Source organism: Hyposmocoma kahamanoa, unplaced genomic scaffold, assembly GCF_003589595.1.
Source record: "Hyposmocoma kahamanoa isolate Upper Pololo Valley unplaced genomic scaffold, ASM358959v1 210, whole genome shotgun sequence".
NCBI classification, from domain to species: Eukaryota; Metazoa; Arthropoda; class Insecta; order Lepidoptera; family Cosmopterigidae; genus Hyposmocoma; species Hyposmocoma kahamanoa.
Window position 1 is genome coordinate 521,623 of NW_020653731.1, and position 11,464 is coordinate 533,086.

The window sequence follows — 11,464 nt, forward strand, 5'->3', positions numbered from 1 at the left end:
ACAAAGACACGACGCAAGCACATAGAAAAATTCGTGAGGTCCGTTGGTTCGTTCCGTTGCTTAGTTGGTAAAGTCTGGCACGGTATGCAAGAAGACGTCGGTTCGAATCCGACCGGATCAAAGGAATTTTTTCTGAGTGTTCGATCTTTGTATTAATAATTAAACTATACTGCTTATTGGTAAGGCAGATTCCCCTGAGAAGATTGAGCAAGAAATTCTAGGGGTTGCTCTTTGTACATATACATTTGAATACATTTATCATTTACAGTATTTATTTCAAGCATCATAGATTGAGACACGTAGGAGTTGTCTAAAGTTTTGTTTACCCACAATTTTAAACCTCGTAAAAGGCAAATTTTTTAATATCAACCTGAGTGTATACATTTCCCCTTAATTGAATTTGGGACTTTGTGAAAACGATTGTCAAGAACAGCTAGTTTATTTCTATTCCTCGTGTTAACGTTATGTCTGTTACTATTTTTCATAAAGAAATTTCTATACTTCTTAACATAAATTACATTTTCATAGGCTGTGACGCTAGTATAAGAATGTTAATCTCTTTTGCTACTATTTTTATATGAGACAGAAGAATTTATTACATTGCTCAATCAGACGCGACGAATTATTTTATCCTTACACTACTACTAACGTAGGTTAATTACGCGAATAACTAAGTTGTGGGTCTCTTTACCGCGTGTATTCCCTGTACAATACAACTTCAGGGTCAGAATGAACAGGCTTTTAAGCAAGCATGCGCCATAGTTTTTCGCTTACTTTTCCTAAACGAATTTATAGGTAGATATACGTAACCATTACTATGCTTTTTAGTAACAGTACAACTCTACCAGAAGTTTTAAAAGGTACGCGTGTAAGTGAAATTAGAGGCACATGGCACTTGTCCACTTATGTCTCAGGGTGACGGGTGCAGAGGCAGTGCCCCACAGATTATATTTTAGTAGCAGAAGAGCTTCTTGAGTTCGACCAGGGTTGTATACTGCCACTTTACCTATTTCTGCCGCCAAGCAGCAATGGTACAATTACTGTGTTCCGGTTTCGAAAGGTAATGGTGCTGGTGAAATTGTAGGCACATGAGACTTGTCAACTTCGTCTCAGGGCGACAGGCGCAACGGCAATGCTTTTCAAATCTTTGCGGTTTAAAGCTCTCAGTGGCACAGCTCATTGTCATGAATAGGCGTATCGCTTACGTCGATATGAAAAAGTACTGTTTCATGAAAAATGTGATCAGTATTAATATTGTTTGAACTGCCTCCATTACCATGCCGGACTGCCACGCAGAAGTCCTGGGATCGATTCCCGGGCCGGGAGAAATATGTGTATAGCCTACATTTATTTCTCTCGTGAGTTTGGTTGTGATTTGTGGTTGTCTATGTGTGGTTCATGGCACCCGCGACATAGGTTTTCCCTATGGCTATGAGTGTGTTGCGATAAAAAAATAAAAATTGTTGGTTATTGTTATTAATAGCAATATCAGTTAATGTAATAAAAAAATGTGCGATGACGTAGCCACCTACGTATAAACCCGTTAAAGGAATTGCAGCAGACAGGTTAGATTTAAAAATTAATGTAAGTAATTTGAAGGGACGAATAAGTCTGGTCTGGTCTGGACCCCGATTCAGAACTCTTCGATATCGTAACCGACAACGTTTATGGAGTCAGTCGGCGAATATAGATTATAAGAAAAATGAAATCCTTTTATATACATTTTTAAGACTTTAAAGGCCTAAAAATATAGGAATGCATTAGTCTCGCATTAAAATAAATTAGTAAAATTGAATAAAATCCATATTTTAATTAACATAATAAAAGATGTATTTAATTCAATTTTTCTCTTTGAAAACAATAGGACGTTCGGTACCTTTCATTCGATATCTGTGTTCTGAATAACGTTCGTAGTCTTTGCCGGTCGAGAAGTACGAGTAATATAGTACGGGTGTGACGTCATTTCGGTACGGTTTCGAATGCGACAGTTTGACGTTCGATTCAGTTGTTGTGAATAAAAATGAAAAGAAATCGAACGATATCTAATCGAATCGGTCGACAACAGAGTTATTGTAAGATTCTGAATCGACCTTACCATTCAAAACCGCAACACAGTAATGGTCACGTTACTGCTTGGCGGCAGAAATAGGCATGATGGCAGTACTTTTCTAGACGATCTCTTTCACAAGGAGCAATGCTGTTACTAAACATATTACAATAATTACCTCTCAGTTATAGTCCTACTTTACTGCGCCCTTAATGTACTTAAAATGATTGTAACATCTATTCTACTTTATGGAGCAATAAAATTGTTGAGCACTCTGTATTAAGACGCGAATGTCTCACTCCATCACTGCCGCTCGTGTTGCCATTTTACCAGTGGCGGATTGCAGTTTTGGTCGCCCTAGGTTCCAGGCCATGTAGTCAGCACCAGTCGCCCCTTTCTCAGCACTCATCGTAATATACTGGTAGACTACATAATAATAATAATAATATAATAATAACGCACACACTCAACATAGCCCCGCAGTAGGGAAAACCCTGTGACGCGGGTGCCATGGACACACACATAGAAAACCACAAATTACACCCAAACTCACGAGAGAAATAAATGTAGGCCATACAAATATTTCTCCCGATCCGGGAATCGAACCTGAGACCTGTAGCCGTGGTAGCCGTTCAGCCACTGAGGCAGTTAAAATGAATTTACTTTACCAATTTTTATCGAAGTCGATTCAGAAATTTAGTTAGCTATTAGTCAGTCTAACTAGTCAGACTTAAATAAAACATTTAAAACGGTTTCAGGTTTTATTTATTTAACTATGGGTTAATTCATTCAGTGATATACATATATTCAGTGGTATACATTCCATTATAGATATGTAACATATTTATATTTTATACATAAAATGTACGAAAGTGATTTAGAAAGATTTTTGTTATACGATGCGGTAAAGTGCGGCCCGCCATAATGTGCGTGAGCCTTTAGAATACTTAGGTACTTTGAGTTATTTCTTGTAATCATCAGTGAATTTTTTGTCACGATTGGCCGCCCCTAAATTCTGGGCCGTAGGACAAATCCGCCACTGCATTTTACATTTATGCTTTCTACTTAAATTAAGTAATTTTTATTTTATTTGTATTAGCAATCAATGTATTAAGGAATAAGTAGTGTTAACATAATCTAACCTCAAATAAAATAACAAAATAGAATATTACATAGCGGCTTCATCTCTGAACAACTCGGAAATGAGGCTATCAGCGCAAAAGTGGTGTAACCCATATTCAATTTATTTGTACAATATTACGTAAATGTTATTAAAGTACGTAATAATTTTTATATTTGTATGTATTTTAGTGTATAAAATGTATTTAATTTTTTATACCACGGATAACCTTGAATGGCGTTGCGATAAAAAATGTGATGCTTAATATATATTTTTCCGAAAAACGGTAAAGTTTCTGCATGTCCCAGTAATAAAATTTAAAAAAAAAAATGGTTTTTCACTTGTGACACTGGTAAAACCAGCGTGTGATATACAGGGTGGAAATTTGTAATGCCACTTGGAAGGAAAGTACGTTAAATACTGGAGATAGAAATTTTTACTTAAAGGAAACATTCCTTTATTTTTAAAAAGAAATAATACTGCATTCAAAGATTTTCGAAAATTGCTAGCCACACGCGGGAATTGAACCCGCTAAAATCTTTTAAAAAATGCACCCTGTACTTTTATTAAATCAATCGATAGGGTCAATTATGAGGATGAAATCTCTCTTACAAACCATGAAATATGGAGTTATAAATTCAATGGGTCAAGTTAGAGCAGTTTTCCTCAATAGTCCATCAGATTACTTGTTAATTAACGAGTTGAAGGCTGAGGTTCAGAATACGATTTGTAATACAATTCATCACAACACGTTATTAAAAGTTACTCGAAATGAATTCGTTAAAAGATTATATTTGTGTATCCAAGAAAATGGAGCTCATTTCGAGCAACTAATTAGTTAGATAACCATTTTTTTAAGATTTCATGGTTTTTTTTTTCATTTAACTAACCAATTTTGCGAGAGAGATTTTTTATTCTTTTGATTAACCCTATCGATCAATGCAATAAAAGTGCAGGGTGCATTTTTTTCAGATTAAAGCGGGTTCGATTCTCGGGTGTTGCTAGAAATTTTCGAAAATCTATGAGTGCAGTTTTATTTCTTTAAAAAAATAAAGGAATGTTTCCTTTAAGTAAAAATTTCTATCTCCAGTATTTAGAGTACTTTCCCTCCAGGTGGCATTACAAATTTCCACCCGGTATATATTTGTTTCATTACCTGCTACACATTTGCTGTTTGGTATGTTACTGTTCAACAGTTTAGTTTTATTGGAGCCTTTTCAAACATAAAATTTATTGTTGTTTTATATATATTGTGTTTGATCAACTTCTTCCATTTACTGTTTCTTTTAAAAAATTTAAATTATATTGTGTGAATGTGCCTGTTTATTACGTAGAGTGTTTATTAATACGTGTTCGTGCTAAATAAACGATTATGACGCATAATAGAATAAAGGCTAGATTCACGAAGCGGTTTTCGGTTGAGATGATCGCAAGGAACTTCGTACCTCATCCATATAGGAAAAAATAATATAAAGTAACTTTTTTATTAAAAAAAAACCGACTTAAAAACCGAATAACATCTGTTTGCCAAGTTATATTGAAATCGGTTCCCGGAAAGTGCAGGAAACCGGATTCCCTAGTTAACCACCCATAGTGAAATATTTTCTTAAAATTTAAATGGGATCAATTCTGAGGTACCCTCTTTTCAACAAAAAAAGAATCATCGAAATCGGCTCACAAATGCCGCAGTTATCGCGTAACATACATAAAAGAACACAGTCGAATTGAGAAACTCCTCCTTTTTTAAAGTCGGTTCAAAATATCTGCTTTTCTCTTGCGTTAACTTTATACCTATATAGTGTTATATAGTGGCTTATCGGCCCTTTTACACCGATTACGGCATTATTGGTAACAATTTTTTTGCGAGAATAATCCGGCTTATTGAATTTCACACACTTTCGTTAACCGATTTTAATAAAACTTGGCAAATACATAGTAATTCCACAAACTTTTGAAGTCGGTTTTTTTTTTGTAAAAAAGTTACAATTATAAATGCTATAGTAATTAATTGTTACTTTTATTAACTATTTATCTATTAATAGCGGGTCATTTCTCAAGTAACTTATTGTAACTATAAAAATAAGGTAGTTGGCATTAATATAAAACATCAACCAGTTATGTCTATTGCAGCCATCATCAGTCAGCCGTGACCATGGTATCAGTAAAGGGCCAGAAACTTTGAACAAGTCGTGTGCTTGATGGTAACCTACACGCCTGTCCATAACAGTTGCAGTGCCACTCAGAGCTTTGAATCGCTAAGATCTTAAGGGCACTGCCACTGCGCCGTCCCCCTGAGACTTAAGTTGACAAGTACCATATGCCTGTGATTTCACCAGCACTCTTACCCTTCTAAAGAGGAACGCAGTAATACTAACATTACTGTTTGGCGGCAGAAATAGATAAGGTGGCAGTACTTCCCTGGACGAACTCTTTCACAAGGAGCTCTACAGCTGCTAAACATTTTTTACGCAGTTATTTTAAAAACATCGTGGTTGAAGAATCTGAGTGACTGGTTGGTCTTTCGTGGGGCAGCTTTAAAACTGATGATGGGCGCCAACCTTCGCAGAGAAGCGGCACTAAGACGAAGAAGAAGAGTTAATTTTTCCACCCATTTTGTGTTGGGTCTTGTCATCGTGTTTTTCGTCTTATAAAGATTTTTCTTCAGCTCAAGCCGACTCCGCGCCGGTAGGTGTTATGCCTCCCTTACATAACTCATTTTAAACTATGTAACTATATCACGAAGTGTGTCACCAATGTGGCACAGCACCGACAGGACCGAACTTCCTGCTGCGTCCGGCCACATCGACGACACTGCTGTACATGTCGCGACTGCATTACTCCACGAAGTCTGAGGAGATAGTGGAGTATATCAGACATAAAGCCAAATACACCTTGTGGGTCGAGCGGTTGGAGTCCCGCCACAACGTAAATTTCCATTCGTTTGTGGTGAGAGTACCGACTGAACATCTGTCAACCTTCATGATGGAAGAATTTTTGCCGAAGGGTGTCTTATATCGGCGGTTCCGCAGCCGGTTACCCGACACCAGATGGCGCCATACGTCGCCGACAAGTGCAATTCGTGTAGATTAGTTAGGAATAGTGTTTTATTATATTGTACGCACGTTAGTCTTTTAGGTATATATTGTATGGGTCATGTGGCCTGAAATAAATAAATAAATAAAATTAAAATTAACTTTTCACTATGAAAGATTTTTCGGGAGTGAAAAGGTCGAAGCAGAAATAAAAAAGGACAATTCAGATTTAATAAATATTAATGGTAACATTCAACGATCGGCTCCTAAGTATCTGCACTCTCATGTTGTGCAGCGTTATTTGAGTTGTATAAGCTACGTGCCAAATGGGAAGTGTGCTCCCGTTTTCTGTCCGACATTCGTCCGAAACAATTGCTGTTAAATTGGTAATACTCGACTAAATTGAAAGATGCATGATGCGAATAAAGCTTCATACTTGACATTGTCTTTTGATATAATCAAGTATTACTTATTTGATAATAATTGTGTGGGACGAATGTCGGATGGAGAACGGGAATAGATTTCCTAATTGTTGGAGTTACGGAAGTAAAAAAAGAGAGGAAATGGCATTAGTATTAGTATCGCAAACATTTGAAAACGTAATCTTACATTAGTAGGTGCTAAGATAATATAATTTTCATTGATTATAAATTATCAAACGAAATTAGACAATAGTAAAAAGTTTTGGTAAAAGAATTTGAAACTTATTTGAATTTAATAAGGTTTTATTATTACTAGTCATACAAAGCTAAGAATCATATGAATGGGGATGTGACAATTAATTGATATCGACATTATGTTTAATAACTAGCGGAATATTTAACTAGGCATTGCTTTATACTTGCTATAATTACGGTTAACCACGGACTATATGGAAATGGCATTTAAAGTAATTTTTTCGAGAACTACCGTAGCTGACTTTTACACGCACACATTTGTTACCAAATACTCATAAGGTTACTTCTACAAACAAATATTATTGATACGCAGGTGTGTGTGTATACGTAGCTATTCCAACATTAATGATTTATTGTACTGTCGTCGTACTTTCATTAATATACTAGATTTCAAGTTAATCCGATCACTGGAATTGTTGAATATTAAAAGTGGATGATAAAAGTCTTTATTCTCCCTGAAATATGATATATTTGTTCTACAATTACTTCTTTCTGAACTGACTAACTTTTGACCTATAGCGTCGATGAGCTTGTCAAGAAAATGAAGATACATACGAAGAAGCGAATCATTTGTTTTAAGAAAACTTGACTAAAAATAACTGACAACGCTTCAGAAATGTTTTTATATTTAGATGTGGTCTATAAATAGCGAAGGCGACTCTGATTTTCATGTCATATATTACCTGATTAACCAAATGATTTATTTCTTGCGTCAGAATTGCCCCTGCTTTTGGAATATGTATGTTGTTATTCATAGGTGCATAATCTGATGTCATAAAATGCTTATAGAAAATGGTGCTACCTTTAATAGGTACCCAGCTTTTTCTGCCTGTTGCTTCAGCCCATTTCTCCTTTAAAAAGGACCCGGCGGGAAAATAAAAAAAACAATACAAAAACTGCAAAAGTGAATCATGCCTGTGATAAAACTAAGAACTCAAGCGGATGAAAATGACGCGTAGTAAGTAAGTAGGGACATAGGAATTATATAGACGAGGCAAAGAAAATCTCCATTCTCATGAAGTCTTCATTTGATACTCCACTGACGCTTTGATGAATATAAGTGCATGATAAAATTATCAACACTGTGTGACATTAATATATCGTTCTTACATTGAAAATAATAGATATAAAGCTTAAATAAATTTTTACTAACTATAGTTAACAAATACCAGCGCTGTTATGAGCTTTGGGACCAAAACATTTAAGTAATCAAAATTGTTAGCTTTAAATACCTGTAAACAATGTATGTTTATACATTGGTACCGCTATAATAAAAAAAATGTTTAACTAAACCTAAACCGGGTTTTCAAATACAGAGTTTCTACTTATCGATAATTTGATTACAACACGCGGACACAGAACCAAATGGAGTACGTCGCTAGTGCGAGCAATTCATTGACCGTTTATTCGAATTGATCTTTTGACGGCGGCAATGGCTAGCACCCAATGTATATTGTTATTACCGGATTACCACAACATATTCGTGTTTCGAAATATTAATAATGTATTGTCAGAATATTAGGAAATACAGAGTTTCAGTACTTACTCATGAAATCACTCCCGGAGAATTTTTTATACTTGCCTCCCTAAGCGACATGACATAATGGCATATTTCTATTTATGTCACAAAACAATTTTCTTGTACATTTGAACGACAACTGACGCGCTGCTGGAGCGTTTGCTCCTTAGAGGATGAAAAAAGTTTGCTCTTATGCTAGTTAACGTGGGCCCCGCCCCCTAACCAGTCTATTAGTATTTATTTGATCTGTGATGGGAGTGAAGCCACTGAACAACAAATTATTATTAATAATGTTCGCGTCCTCGGTTATAATACCACTTTTTTTTAACTAAATGAACAGCAATCCGTAAAAGTATTTTATGAAAAGTCATATTACAAAATTGAGAGGAGAAGAGTATGTGTTAGATAAAGATGTCCCATACATCTTTCAACAAACAAAACAACATGAGTCTAGATTCCACACAATTATAATTTAAATGTGAATAAAAAATATAAATGATGATAATATATGTATGACAGACACACACACCTACTTAAACTTTAAATGCATACATAAATAAATACACTAGCAGAATATAACCATTGCATTTTAGTTTATTTGAAAAGAACAATCCTTAGAGTTTCTTATGATAGTAATAAAACTGCCTCCGTGAACGAACCGTTACCATAAGTCCCGGTTTCGATTCCCAGGCCAGGAGAAATATTTGTATGGCTTACATTTGTTTCTCTCCTGAGTTTGGGTGTAATTTGTGCTTGTCTATGTGTGTGTCCATGGCATCCGTGATACATGGTATCTCTACTATAGGTCTTCGGTTGAAAACCAAAATTTATTAGATTTCTTATTTTTGTAGGTCTTGTCTTCTGTCCCACTGAAGACAATTCTGCCAGTGTCCAGGTAGTTTTAGTAAAATATTCTAACAATTGTACCGATCGTCGCCAGGTACTAAGTTAGTTTATCGTGTTTTCGCGATTTTATATGATCGGGTTATACGTTAGTTTATGGACAATGCACCTCACTCCGTCCTATACAATAGCGGCAGAGCGCGTCGTGTCGGGGTTAGACAAGATTTTTTCTTGTCCGGCGCCAAGGCAGTGTACACAGTTCGTGTGTAGAAACGACACGCATAGAGCCAGCGACTTTTCTTAGCGTGAACACGCGCCCTAAGTCGTGCACCTTGTGGTAAGCGACACGCCTATTCACAACAGTTGCAGTGCCACTCAGAGTTTTATATCGCAAAGATCTTATGGGCATAGCCAATGCGCCCGGCAGCCAATCCTGAGACATTTTATGTTGACAAATCCCATATGACTGTAATTTCATCAGCACCCTTACCCTTTCAAACCGGAACACAGTAATGCTAACATTACTGCTCGGCGCCGGAAATAGGTAAGTAGTACTTCTCTGGACGAACTGTTTCACAAGAAGCTCTACTGCTGCTAAAATATGAGGATAATTTGCTTATAAAATATGCTACTGAGTATGAGGCATTTGGAACAGTCACGCATACATCACGCACGTGACGCATCAGGGTGGCAGTTCTCTTGCATATTATCGTGTTATATAATAAGCTCTATAACTTCACATAATATGCTTGAAATAGTAACATAGTCGGCAAATCTCCTAACCCCTTTCTAAATCCTTTTAAAATTGTTTGACGTTACTGTTCGCGTTCACTATATAGCAATATTAACTCTTATGTGACAAACGGCTGACCTAGAATGCTATAGCACCGACCTTTCTTGATCCCTTATAAATTGCTTCATAGATTGTCCATCTTGGCACTGGCAACATTTCTCTTTATACCGAAGTAATCCTTAGGTATTAGCGTTGCATTCATAATTAAGTGTGTCCAGCTGAACTAGAACAAGATCTGCTGTATTCTCTTACACGACTAGTAGTTGTACAGCTCTTTGTTAAAGAGTTCGTCCAGCAGCAGTTTGGATATACGTGTATCTATGTATGTATAACTTTATTTATAGCCATTACAAAAACTATAAAAATAATTACAGTAATATGTTTTAAGTAATTGATTGGTTGCTAACCAGGCAGGCAACATCCAGACCCCACAAAAGGATTCAACCTGTGTTAGCGGATAGTACTGCTGCCACCACGGCGGGAAAGCATCAATCTTAGTTGTAACAAACAAATGGCTTAAAAGTAAACTAAATAAAACTCTGTAGCCCCAAAACTAGTACAATAAGACTGTTCTTTTGGGACTAAGAAGAAAATAAAATGACATTTAACAAACAAACAACATTTAAAGAGTGGGGTTAATTAAGTTTTTAGATTAATCTATGCTGTGTAGTTGGCGGTGTGTATGTAAAAGTGGAGAGTGTGTGTTAAATGTGTTGTGAATGGTACTGATTCGGACATGTAGTGTGTGAATGTGAGCTGTATGAAAGGTGCGTCTTAATTTTTGCTTTTGAATGCGTATAGGGTCTTAACATAGGAGAGCCGAATAACAAATAAGTTTAAATGAAATTACACAATCTAATCTAATCGTCAAAGTAACTCTACTTTGACTATAATTATATAACCTATATTATTTTGTTCTCATTTAAGTATAACATACACTGCAAATTTAATAAGCCTTCGACACTAACTTGTGGTTACCGAACAAGTTTATGGGCGTTAATAGACTTGTGTGTACTCAATTCATAATTGAAACCTAGCCTCTTCTGTAAATTCTAAATAATTCTCTTCAAATAATTTAATAAAACTTGGATTTAAAAGACTTATGTGAGTGAAGGAAGCACAAGAGGCATGTCAAAAGAGTGGTGGGCCATATCTTCTTACACCAAGTGTAAAAAAAGTCAAATAGGTAAAATATAAAAACGTAATTTTTTTAAGCTATTGCTCATTTACTACGCTGACTTCCTTAAAAAGAACGAGGAAACAACTTTTGGCTTTGCTCTCTTCAAATAAATGCTATGGAATGCTTATATTATAATACTTTGAATCTTTGTGTGGAATCTAGAGCCACGTCGTCTTTCCATGCATCTTTATTTAATTTTATCTTTTGTAGTCAGCATCTTCTACCTCTACTTTTCGGCGTGCAAGTACGCATA

At 35.8% G+C, this 11,464-nt stretch overlaps 1 protein-coding gene across 1 annotated transcript in view; it reads left to right on the top strand.

Moving 5' to 3' along the window:
• LOC113227331 (patj homolog) overlaps nucleotides 1-11,464 on the top strand; it is a 195,665-nt gene that overhangs the window by 134,714 nt on the left and 49,487 nt on the right. The window lies entirely within an intron of this gene.